This window comes from Eulemur rufifrons, chromosome 19 (genome assembly GCF_041146395.1).
Source record: "Eulemur rufifrons isolate Redbay chromosome 19, OSU_ERuf_1, whole genome shotgun sequence".
Taxonomy (NCBI): domain Eukaryota; kingdom Metazoa; phylum Chordata; class Mammalia; order Primates; family Lemuridae; genus Eulemur; species Eulemur rufifrons.
The window spans coordinates 6,511,541-6,524,303 of NC_091001.1; the positions used below are offsets into that span (position 1 = coordinate 6,511,541).

Consider the following 12,763-nt stretch of genomic DNA (forward strand, 5'->3'; position numbering starts at 1 on the left):
CTTTATTAGTAACTTTAAGACAAGGGGAAAAGTTACCATAATACTAAAAATATTATTCTGATATAAAACCAGGAGTTTTATACCTTTTGTTTATCCTCCTTTTCACATTTACATTTTAGATAAAAGAAGTTTATAATGTGTCACTTTTATTGTCTGTACTCAATAATCATTTGTTGAGTTTTCCAATTTAAAATACCATGCCTAAGGCAGACCACTAAAATAAGAGTTCAGAAATATAAAAATTTGTAACCATACTAAAAATGATAAATAATATAATGACTGAAACTTGGAGGAGTCTCCCTAACTATGAGGCTGTTAGAACTGGATTGAGAACCACATCTCTCTACTTTCTCATCTGAAACAGAAACGTCCTGCAAATAGACTATAAGATTCTTCATTTCTAATTTTCTGCAAGCACCTCGGAAGTCCAGGGCTACACCAATCAGAAGACCAGATGGCAACCCTCTCTCATGGGGGGTGACTTTTTGAGGAAGCTGTATCACCTGTCACCATCACCATGCCCATCAGGTCCCACCTCCTGCACCCGCTCCAGGATGGCAACTTGCAACAACTAGGTGGGAAACCGAGGAAAGTGGTGTTGAACTGTGTTACCTGAGCTGTGTTGACCACTGAAGTCGATCCTACCACTGGCTATGGGGGTTCCAAAGAGAACAGAGAGGATGGTCACAAAATGATCAATGTAGAATTTTCCAGGACCAAAGGGTTACAAGTCTAGAGAGACAGGAATTTTTACATTACAAAGGGCTACAGATTGCCAAGTAGGCTGAAATCTTCTCAAATACCCTTGTATGCTTTTAAAGAAAAGGGAAACCAAAGAATTTTGTTTTCAGTTGAGGTTGTTCCTGGGGGTAGGAGTGTGACGATCTTTCATTTTCCATCGTCTATATTTCTATATTATTTAGATTTTATTTTGACAATGACATTATAATCCAAAATTAAAAATATTTCTATTTAAATATAACTAAAGGCCAGGCATGGTGGGTCACACCTAGAATCCCAGTATTTTGAGAGGCTGAGGTGGCAGGATTGTTTGAGGCCAGGAGTTCAAGACCAGCCTTGGCAACATAGCAAGACCTCATCTCCACAAAAAATTAAAAAATTAGCCCAGCATGGTGGCACATGCCTGTGTTCCCAGGTAGCTACTCAGGAGTCTGAGGCAGGAGGACTGCTTGAGCCCAGGAGTGAGGCTGCAGTGAGCTATGATCTCTCTCACAACTGCACTCCAGCTTAGCCACAGAGCAAGACCCTCTCTCTAATATATGTATATATGTATATATATATATATATATGTGTGTGTGCGCGTGTGTCTGTGTGTATAACGACATATGTAACTAAAGATACACTTTAATCAAAAATGAAGGAGGCTGGATGCAGTGGCTCATGCCTATAATCCCAGCACTCTGGGAGGCCCAGGTGGCAGGACTGCTTGAGCTCAGGAGTTCAAGACCAGCCTGAGCAAGAGTGAGACCCCATCTCTGCTAAAAACAGAAAAAATTAGCCTGGCATGGTGGTGCACACCTGTAGTCCCAACTACTTGGGAGGCTCAGGCAGGACGATTGGTTGAGTCCAGGAGTTTGAGGTTGCTGTGAGCTAGGCTGATGCCACAGCACTCTACTGGGGTGACAGAGTAAGACTCTGTCGCAAAAAAAAAAAAAAAAAAAAAAGGAAAATATAGGGGCTAAGAATGAGGCACCTAAGGTGTAAAAGGTATGCCAAAGGAGGGCTTATTTGTTGTAAATGTGCAAAAATGAATGTAAATGTAAAAAATCATTCTTAAAACCAGAAGATGTGAAAGGTACTAATAATCCCAGATGATATAAGCTTTTTTTTTTTATTATAATATATATAGAAAGCAAGAAGAAACCATATAAATTGCTTAATTTTTCATCTTTTATAAGGGAACTTGAAAATACTTATCATTGAATAACTCTAACAGGAAAATATAAATTAAACATAGATTATTTTTAAATTTGTACCATTATATACTATATATATATATATATAGTTCCAGAGCACCTTTCCAGAACACTCAAACAAAGATCACAACAGAAAATCTGAATAGACAAACACATACCTTAAAGGAAATAACAAGGATATGGCATAAAACAAGGTTGTAGAGGTGAGACAAACCTGTCTAATAAGAATCAATAAACTATTTTAAAGTTAACACATTATTTTTTAGTCCTTGTAGTTCTTGGCCTCTCAGAAATTGTGACTGTTACTACCCACGCCCTTGTTAAGGCACCTTTCCCCCTGGACTTGCACAATACCACGTTCTCCTGACACTCTCCGTCTACTTCTCCTTCTTCTGGCTGACTTAACCTTAAGTACATAGACATTTAACACTGACAGCCCTCCTGGTTTGGTTTGACACCTACTCTCAATTTGATAAAGACGAAGGCATGTGCACCCACAGCTTCAGCCACCATCTGTATGAGAGCGACCCTCACATTCGTCATTCCAAAGCAGGTCTTTCCTCTGAGCTCCGGACCCACACAGACCTCTGCCCACTTGTCTTCCCTCAGAACGCCTCGAAGTCACACCCCACACAACATGTCTGACACTGAACTGAACTCCCAAACCCGCTCTTCCGTGAAGACAGCCACGTCTTCCCGGTCTCCACGAAGGCTGTCGCCAGCACACAGGTGCTCCAGATAGAAACCCACGTCATCCTGAATGCTCCCTGACATACTCAGTGAGCCTCCCCCGACACATGGCCCCTGCGCCCCCTTAGCATCACCTCCCGCGGGGTGTCCTGCTCTAACCTGCTTTCAGGTCTTCTGACTTTCGATCAGGTACCGCGCTCAGTGCTTCTCCATGGTGCAGCCAGAGCAATCTTTTGGCAACACAAATCAGATAAACGGCCACTTCAAGCTCTTTGGTGACTTTCCTAGTTCTTTTGGGACAAAGCCAAAATAACTTAACATGTCCTACAAAGTCCTCATTGTTTGTCCTGTGTCTACCTTCCTATCACCTTCCCTTTCATCCCCCCTTCCCCCCCCACCCTGTCTACACTGAAAGGGTCCCGTTCCCTCCTGCCACTGGGCCTTTGCATATGCTGTTTCGAATGCACTTCTTTCATCTCTTCATTCAGTTAATTATCATTCAGGTTTCAAATTAAGTATCATTTCTCAGAGAAAACTTCCCTGACTCCCAGACAAGTGCAGGTCCCAGATATACACCCTCACATAGTACCTTGTACTTTCCCATGAAAACATTCATCTCCATTTTAATTATATATGTGCTTGTATGTTGTTTGAATAATGTCCATCTTCTTCCTCTAGTCTACAAGCTACATGAGGCCAAGGACTATGTCTAGGAAAGTGCTAGACATACATTATAAATAAATTTCTGCTGAATGAATTTATTTATACATATCATACATTCCTATAACCATTGACTCATTTAGGAAATGCTATTCTGTTCCTTTGGAGAGTAGAGAAGGACCTTGGACTCAATGCGTTTCCAAACAAATCATCATCACATTATGTTTCTAAAGGGCAATGTCCTTTTCACTCACAACTGTGTTTCTGCAAAACAAAACGGATTTTATTGTAAGAGATTCTCTTCTCTCTGAGATTAGAGCAAATCAGCAGCTGGAGTATGTACAGAGCCCTTCGGTCCGTCTGTCTAGGGGTAGTGAGCACCTGCCTTGTACTGCTTATTTCCACTCTCCATTTGGGCCAGTGCCTGGATGCTTTGCTTTCCACACACACAGCACAAATCAACGGCTATGGTCATTCAGAGAGATGCATTTTTCCATTTCTATTGGAGACCAATGAAGAGTTTCCTGTGGCCAGCTCTGAAACTTGATTTGCAAATGTGCCTTTGTGAAATGGGGGATACATCAGGAATTTGGTGCTGTCACCAGGTGCTTTAAATTCTGCATTTGGGTATTGCTGTCATGAAAAATAAAGTTTGTACAACTGCCTATGAGGGCCACCTTAGAGGCTCTAGACCCTGTCTCACAACAAAAGCTGGGGACAGCATAAAAAAGCATAGAAGAAACTGAAGGAATGCCACATTGTGATGTTGCACTAGCTTGCTTTCCAGCCCAAACAAAAAAATCCGTGATTGTCTTCAGGAGCCATGAAGACAATGGGAATGATCTCTGTTGTGGAAGAACACAAAGTGTTATGGGATCCCTAACGGAACTGAGGAATTTTTTGGTTAGAACGGAGGTGAACTCAGGCCAGGTGTCAACCTAGAAAATGTGGCAAAATATTTAGCCACACTGAGATTGGAATAATCAAATGGGAGCCACAAAAACAGTTCTTTCAAAACAAAACAATGAAAAATTTGTAATGTATATGACGAAAACTGTTTAAATATATACATACAAGAATTACACTGGAAACCTATTAGAATGGCTAAAATTAAAAAGACCAACCACACCAAACGTTGGTAAGGATGGGGATAGACTGAACTCTCAGTACTGCAGGGAATATAAAGTGCTGCAGCCACTTTGGAACAGCCAGTTGGCAGTTTCTTAAAAGTTAAATAGACATTTATCATCCCACACTAGTTACTGATCCAAGAGAAATAAAAAGCATTTGTTCACACGAACACTTGAACACAGATGTTCACAGCAATTCCATTTGTGCTAGTCAAAAACTGGAACCAGCCCAAGTATCCATCAAAAGGTCAATGAATAAGCCAATTGTGGTATATCTGTACGATGGAATACTACTCAGCAATAACAATGAGTGAACAAAAACCAAAACTGGATGAATCTCAAAATAATTATGTTGAGTAAAATAAGCTAGAACAAAGAGAGAGAGAGAGGAAACAGACTATATGACTTAATTTGATACAAAGTTCCAGAAAATGCAAACCAATTTATAGTGACAGAGAGTGGATGAGCGGTTGCCTAGTGACAGTGTGGGTGGGTGAGTGGGAAGGCAGAAATGGGAGGAAGGATTACAAAGGGACGAGAAGAAACTTGGAGAGGTGATGGACATGTTAATTTTGTTGATGTTTATGGCTCCATAGGTGTATGCACTCACCAAAATATATCACATTTTTCACTTTAAATATGAGCAGTTTGTTGTATGTCAATTATGCCTCAATAAACCTGCTTTTAAAATATGTGAGCACATAAAGAGAAAAAAAGAGAGACAATATCAACAGTCAATTCTCATGAGAAGGCATATAATCTTGGAAAAAAATTAAAAAAACTCAAATATTTTTTAACTAGCAAAATAAAAGATGCAAACTAAAATAATGATATATAATTTTCTTTCTATCAAAGTGGGGAACTGGGAGATTGTTTTCAAGTGGTAATTTGAGTGCCAGAGACTGGGAGTTGTGTGTGTAAACGGTGGAACTGTTTTCTAGGGGACACCTTTAGTGACATCAAGTACATAACAAAGCCCTTAAAATGGTTTATCCATTGATCTGGTAACTCTATGGGTCCGTTTCAAGAATGCATCCTAAGGAAATCACCAAAGATGTGCACAAACACTTGCATGCGAGGATGATGTGCTTTTCAGTGTGTGGCCTGTTTCCTATCAGATTCATGCCCACCTTTATTGTCCTGTTTCAAGTTAAAAAAAAGAAAACACACATTTCCCAGGCTCTGTTGTCCTTAGGTTTCTGGATAGTTGTCACCATGGGAGGCACTGGCAGAAAATCAGGAGATTAGAGGCTGGGAGAACCGAAGGTGCATCTCAACTGTCTCTCTGCTTTTTGTGGACTCACCAGAAGCAGCTCTGTCTTTTCCGTGTCTCAGCTACCAGCAGACAGGAAGCTCTTCCTTGTGTTTCCAGCACTTTCCCAGCAGTGCCTGCCAGAGTGCTCATTCCTGCTGGGTAGTTCTATCTCACAGCTCCTCACATCGTCCCTTCACCTCTAAGGCTTTCCTGCTCTCCCTAGATACTGAGTTGCTCACTGACTTTGGCTTCTCAGTGCTTCCACCAACTGAATAGCAAACTCCCTGTGTTAAACTCCCTCTGAAATACCTGGAGCAGTGTCTCATTTCCTGGCCAGTCTCTGACTACTACAGATATTGATCATAATGAGAATCTTCCTACCACAAATTTGAAAATTTAGTAATAAATCATTTGATAAAATGTATTATGGTATATCCAGATGATAGAATAGTTTGCAGACAATAAAAGCATGTTTTCAAAAGACATTTAAGGAATTTTTAAAATGTGACATAAAATTGTATGACAAGCACAATTGTATGATAAGATTTTTAGAAACTGAATTACTGCTGGTGAGAATGTGAAACGATGCAGCCACTCTGGAAAAGAGTATGGGTAGGTTTTTCTTTTATATATTTAAATATATGCCTGCCATATAATCTGGCAATCCCACTATTGGGTATTTATACTACAAAAATGAGAATGTACGTTCTTACTAAAACCTGTATATAGATGTTCGTAAAATCTTTATCTGTAATAGCCAAAAACTGGAAACAACCCAAATGACCTTCTATGGATGGTGACGAAACTGTGGTACAACCACACCGTGGAGTATTAGCAATTAAAGGGTCCATATTACTAACATAGCAACTTGAATGGATCTCAAGGATATTACACTGAGCAAAAAAGACGCACTCTCAAAAGGCTACCTTTCATCCAATTCTATTTATATAATAACCTCAAAGTGACACAAATGTAGTGACAGATAACAGATCAGTGCAAGGCCGGGCGCAGTGGCTCACGCCTGTAATCCTAGCACTCTGGGAGGCCAAGGCGGGTGGATCGCTCGAGGTCAGGAGTTTGAGACCAGCCTGAGCAAGAGCGAGACCCCGTCTCTACTAAAAATAGAAAGAAATTATCTGGCCAACTAAAATATATATAGAAAAAATTAGTCGGGCGGGCATGGTGGCTCATGCCTGTAGTCCCAGCTACTCGGGAGGCTGAGGCAGTAGGATCGCTTAAGCCCAGGAGTTTGAGGTTGCTGTGAGCTAGACTGACGCCACGGCACTCACTCTAGCCGGGGCAACAAAGCGACACTCTGTCTCAAAAAAAAAAAAAAAAAAAAAAAAATGCATGCTGGGGCTACGGTTAAGGGGAGGGGTGAGATGAGGGAGTCTCTTCGTGTTGATGGAACAGTTTTGTATCCCGGTTGTAGTGATATTAATAATAACACAAATCTACACATAGAATAAAATTTCAGTGAATACACACCAAGAAAAGGTGCATGTAAAAAGTGGTGAAAATCAAGTGTGGTCTGTGGTTTAACAGTTAATAGCATTGTACCAATGGCACTGCCCTGACTTTGACAATGTAGTTATGGTTGTATAAAGTTGAGTAAAGGTTTCACAGGAGCTCTCTGTGCTATTTTGTAACTGCTGTGACTTTTAAACTGTTTCAATATAAAACAATTATAATAAAAAGATGTATGGACCTTGTGCCCTCTGGCCTCAAGCGAATTGCTGGAGACACAGCGGGGAGGTCTGTGAGTTTGATCTGGGTGGCGAGGAGGCCAGCGTGGAGGGATCTGACAGCAGAATGCTGTGGGCTTCTGGGATGCCATGCGCTGGGAGAGGGCCGGCACTCCCGGGGGTGGGGGGGGGAGCCCCCTCCCCCGCAGGAAAACCTCCCTGTTTGCCTAGGGGAAATTCTATGGTGAGGGAGAGTGCAGCCCCTGGTGCCATAGCAACCAGGTGCAGGTCATTCAGGTGCTGGGGCTGAACAGGAGTGGCAGCCCCTCCCCCACTGTGCCAGGTCCCACCAGGGTTCTGAGACAGGCAAGACCGAAGCGAGTCCCTGGGGCAGCCTGTGGAGAAGCTGGAGCACTTGCTTTCTCGCTGAGCTGAGGGGAAGGTCCACGGCAAGCCATTTCTCATCAGTCCAAACTGCTGTCTGTGCTCCCAGGGCTCCTAGGTGTCTGTAGTATGGTGGCTCCCATCTGTGCTTGAAGACAGGCGTGGCAGAGGCCAGACCCTCATGCAGCCTGTGGGAAAGGTGGAGTGTTGGACACACGGTCCATCTCTTTCCCACCCCAGGAAGAAGCTCGGATTTAGGGTTCTTCACCCACTCACTCTGCGCTGAGCCAGGGACAGGGCTGTAGGGAGTCCTTGTGTGCTGGTCCAAACTGCCATCTTTGCTTTCAGTGGCTCCCAAACTGGGGTCCTCTCCTGTCAGTGCTCAGATCCAGGCAGGACATAAACCAGTCCCCTGGGCAGCTCTCAGAAAAATCAGAACCTTGGACGTGCGGTTCAGTCCTTGCCTTCCCTTCCCAGGGAGGAGCTGGGAGCTGGGGGTTTCCTGCCGATCATGGGGCACGTGCGGAGGGGAGGGATCGTGCTTCGAGGGCTTGTTGGCCTTTCCTGTGGGCTTCAGTACGGCTGGTTTCATGCTTGCCTGTGTGTAGGAGCCTAAGCTGGTTCCAGACTCCTCCCAAGGGAACTGCTGTGTGTGTCATTGCTGAGTCTGAGTGCCTGCGCGAGGGAGAGGCCAGGACTTCCCATGCTGCCATTTTTCTGCTGTCACCTACAAGCGTTTCTTTTGATTGGTTTTCTTTCCCTTCTTTCTCCTTGTCCCTGCATCACTGAATTCCCTCCCACCAAGTCACAGGTTTCTAAGCAAACACTGCCCTTTCTTTGTTGGGTCCATTGTAATCCAGTCCTATGTAGACCTGTAGACTTACATTCACATATGTATTTATCCAAATTTGGCATTGTTTCCAAAAATGGGTGTGTATATATGAGCTTTCTGCATCTTGATTTTGACTCAGCAATACCTTGTATAAATTCTTTTGAGTTACCAGGTATAGTTCTCTTTTATAACAGTCATTATGAAATGTTAGTAACTGTGTAACATTCACTGTGAAAGGGTACTATTATTTATTTAGTCATTTTCCTGCTGAGGGCATTCGCTTTATATCTACTTTTTTACCGCTACAAACAACAATAGCACATGTGTTTTCAGGTACACTGGAGCTTTTATTTTAGCAGGATAAAGTTCCAGGAGCGGCGTCTCTTGGCCAGACGGTTCACAGCACGCCACTCACCAGGGCTGGGTCAGAGGGGGAAGGCAGCGGGCTGCTGGGGCGGCTGGGCTGGAGGCCGGGCCAGGCCGGGCCTGCGGCTTCCCCTTGAACTCCTTCATGTCCCCCGGGCAGCAGTACAGTTACCGTCCACGAGGGAGCCAAGACATGCGTGTAGGGGCGGCTCCTGGCCATGGTTTGGGTACCGTGAAGGGCCGTCCAGGCCGCCCATGCCACTGGTGACCTGCGCTGCCACACTGCTGCCACTCGGTGCTCTGCTCCCAGCATGCCCCCTCCGGAAAGTGATGGAATTCCTCCAGGAGGCAGGAGGAGACCGAGGCCGGAAGATGACAGCCTAGGGAGGAGGGGTGGTGTCCATGGCATCGGGGTCAAAGGCCGGCGTGGACGATGGTACAGCAGAGGCCCTGCGCGCTGCAGTGGGGGCGACTGGAGGAGCCGTGGTGGGGAGGCTCGTGACAACAGGGGCCCTGGGAACAGGGGCTCTCGCCTGCTGCCCAGCAGGGCTCCCGAATGTGGGCTGGCGGGTGGGGCCGCGGACAGTGGGTGGAGGGGGCTTGATGGGGACTCTGATCTTTGCAGGGATGTGGGGATAGACCACATTAGGGGTTGGGGGAGAGGTGAAAACATGAGCTGCAGAAGGGGGAGTTGTATCCATATCGGTGACCTCAGCGTCTACATGAGGTCGCTGGGTCACACGGGCAGATGGGCTGCCTTGGACGGTTGACTTGGCTGCTGGGGCAGAGATGACTGTGCCCGTGAGCAAAGCAGGGTTCCTGGGGGAAGGGACTAGAGGACCAGTGCGGAAGGAAAGAGTAGAGTGGGTAGGGGATGAAAGAGAAGAGATGGGGAGGGAAATGGGAGGAGCGGAAGGTAAGGAAAGGGAAGAAGGGGCGTGGAAGGAAGGAGAAGGAGGGGAGTGGATGTAAATGGGAGGAGGAAAGTTGAAGGAAGGAGGAGGAGGGGAAGGGATGGAAAAAGGAGGAGGGATAGAGAAGGAAGGAGGAGAGGAAGAGATGAAAATGGGAGGACGGAAAGTGAAGGAAGGAGGAGGGGAGGGGACAGAAGGAGGAGGAGGGTTAGGGAGGGAAGAAGGAGGAGGGTTGGCGAGGGGAGGAGGGGGAGGGTTGGGCAGGGGAGGAGGAGGGTTGGGGAGGGGAGAAGGAGGAGGAGGGTTGGGGAGGGGAGAAGGAGAAGGAGGGTTGGGGAGGGGAGGAGGGGGAGGGTTGGGCAGGGGAGGGTTGGATAGAGGAGGAGGAGGAGGGTTGGGGAGGGGAGGAGGGGGAGGGTTGGGCAGAGGAGGAGGGTTGGGGAGGGGAGGAGGGGGAGGGTTGGGCAGGGGAGGAGGAGGAGGGTTGGGGAGGGGAGGAGGAGGAGGGTTGGGCAGGGGAGGAGGAGGAGGGTTGGGCAGGGGAGGAGGGGGAGGGTTGGGCAGAGGAGGAGGAGGAGGGTTGGGGAGGGGAGGAGGGGGAGGGTTGGGCAGGGGAGGTTTGGGCAGAGGAGGAGGAGGAGGGTTGGGGAGAGGAGGAGGAGGAGGGTTGGGCAAGGGAGGGGGAGGAGGGGAATCCACAATCATGGGAGTGGGGGAGCATCAAGGAGGGCAGGTGGGGAGGAAGGTTGGAGAAGGAGGGGGAAGGAAGGGAGAGGAGGAAAGGAAGAGGAGAGCTCTGGACAGAAGGGGGAGGAGGGGAATCCACACTCATGGGAGTGGGCGACTCGGTTCTGCAGTGGGGCAGCATCAAGGAGAAGGGTAGGGGGCCAGGAGGTGCGGGCAGGTGAGAGGCGGGAGGCGCTGCGGGGAGGCCCGAGAGGGCAGGGCTTCCCTTCCCCTCAGGCGGGGTCCCCGCAGCAGCACTGGCCCTACGGGGAGGAGGAAGGGCAGCAGGAACAGGCGGAGGGCAGCTAGGGGCTGTGAGGGTTGCGGAGGAAGGTGGAGGGACAGGAAGGACCACAGGTGCAGCAGCCAAGTCAGGGGTGGGAGGAACGGGGTCAGGGTAAGGAGGGGCCGGAGGCTGGGAGGGGGCCATCTGAGCAGCAGGGGGGAGAGCAGGGGCAGGCTGGGTGGCCCCGCAGCTTCCCAGGGCCTGTGTCTTATCCTCCAGGGCCTCTGCTTTGTCCCGCACGACCTTGGTGTTTCTTTGATCCCCGATGCTCTCCCCCAAGGTGCCTCGGTCTTCCTCCGCCGCGATGGCAGGCAGCTTCGCAGGTGGGGGCAGCTCGCCTCTGTCCCATGAGAGTGGCAGCAGCACGGGTGGTGGCAGCGGCAGCAGCCGTGGCATGGGCATTGTTCTCTGGAGGGGCCTATTCCTGGTGGCCGAAGAGCTCCCACTCTTTTCGGCCTGTGACCCAGACACGGGCGCCTGGAGCGAGCGTGCAGAGCGGGCCCCTGGTGGTGCTGGTGGTTCGCCACCGCCAGGAGGGCGCGTCTTCCTGTCCAGCCGGTTGGTCTCCACGGGATCCGCCGCCTCCGCCCGCGCCGGCTCCTGCTCTGGCTCCTGCTCTTCCGCGGGCTTTTCCTCCTGCTCCGCTTCCTCCTCTGCTGTCACCTGGGCCCTCTCCTGCTTCTGCTCCTGGCAAGACATGGGGAGGTGGCTGGAGGTTAGAGGCCTTGTAGCCCTGACCTCCGGCCCCAATGGTGAAGGCAGGAAGGTCACCTTGTGTCGCTGGAGAGGAGGGATCCTGACAGCTCCGGAGCATCTGGCCATCATGGAGGTGGCAGGAGACAGCACAGGCTTCTTTCGGGCCTCCCGCCAAGGTGTGCTGGGGAGGATCTCCAGGGGGTAGCATGCCATCGGGAGAGGAGCATTCCTCCTAGGGGCTATGACGAAGCCCCCAGACAGAGGCCGGCGACCCACACTGGGGGCGGACGGCCTGGGGACAGGCTGGGAGGCGGGCGCAGGAGCCTCGGGGTGGGTGCGGGCTGGCTGGCGCAGTAATATCGCGGGCGACAGGGAAGGGGGGATGCCGGCCCGGCGGGGGCGGCGGAGGATGGGGAGATTCAGCTTGCTAAGCCAGTTGCCCATTTAGGGCAAAGTGTGCACGATGTGGCTCTGGAGAGCAGAAGAGTTGGAGAGACCTCTCCGAGCATCCAGCTCTCCTGGAGACCTAGCATGCACTGGTTAGTGGGGCGCTTGTGACATCCCAATGGAGCTGGTGACAGAGAAAGGGCAGGCCACATCAGACGCGGGCGGGGGAGGGGGGGCGAGCGCGGGGGCCCAGCCGAGGGTACAGAGAAAAGGCGCCAAAGGGCAAAGGGCAACTCCTGCTCCTGGCGGCAGGTGTTTGGCAGGAGATGGGCCACTGTGTGTGACTGTTGGGAGCTGTGGGGCTCCATGGGCCAGATCCCTTCCCACCTGGGCGCTGGCTCTGCAGGCGCCAGGGCCCGGCATGGGCTGCCTGTGGCTGTGTGGCCGCCCTCTCGCCAGGTCACAGGTGGTGGCAGAGCCTGCTGGAGGCTGAACCCGGGGACAACCCCGATCCTGCCAGGCTCCTCCGGGGACCTCTCCACTGCCTCTGCGCTGCCACAGGGATCCGCCAGCCCAGCTGCGAGGGTTTCTGAGAAGGGAACACGGGGCCCAGACCAGGTTGGATGCTGCACCCTATGACATCCCTTCCTGGCAGGCAGGTTCTGCTCACTTCTTTTCACAAATTGGGTAAAACGATAGTTAAGCCCTAGAGCATTCCTGAGGTCACACAGGTGGGAGTGGCCCAGCCAGGCTTTGAACCCAGCCTGCGTGGTTCTAGAGCGGGGACTCCTGGGCACGCACACTTCATGCATTAT

At 49.4% G+C, this 12,763-nt stretch overlaps 1 long non-coding RNA gene across 2 annotated transcripts in view; it reads left to right on the forward strand.

The window, feature by feature from the left end:
• LOC138399734 (uncharacterized) overlaps positions 1 to 12,763 on the forward strand; it is a 39,667-nt gene that overhangs the window by 19,638 nt on the left and 7,266 nt on the right. The window lies entirely within an intron of this gene.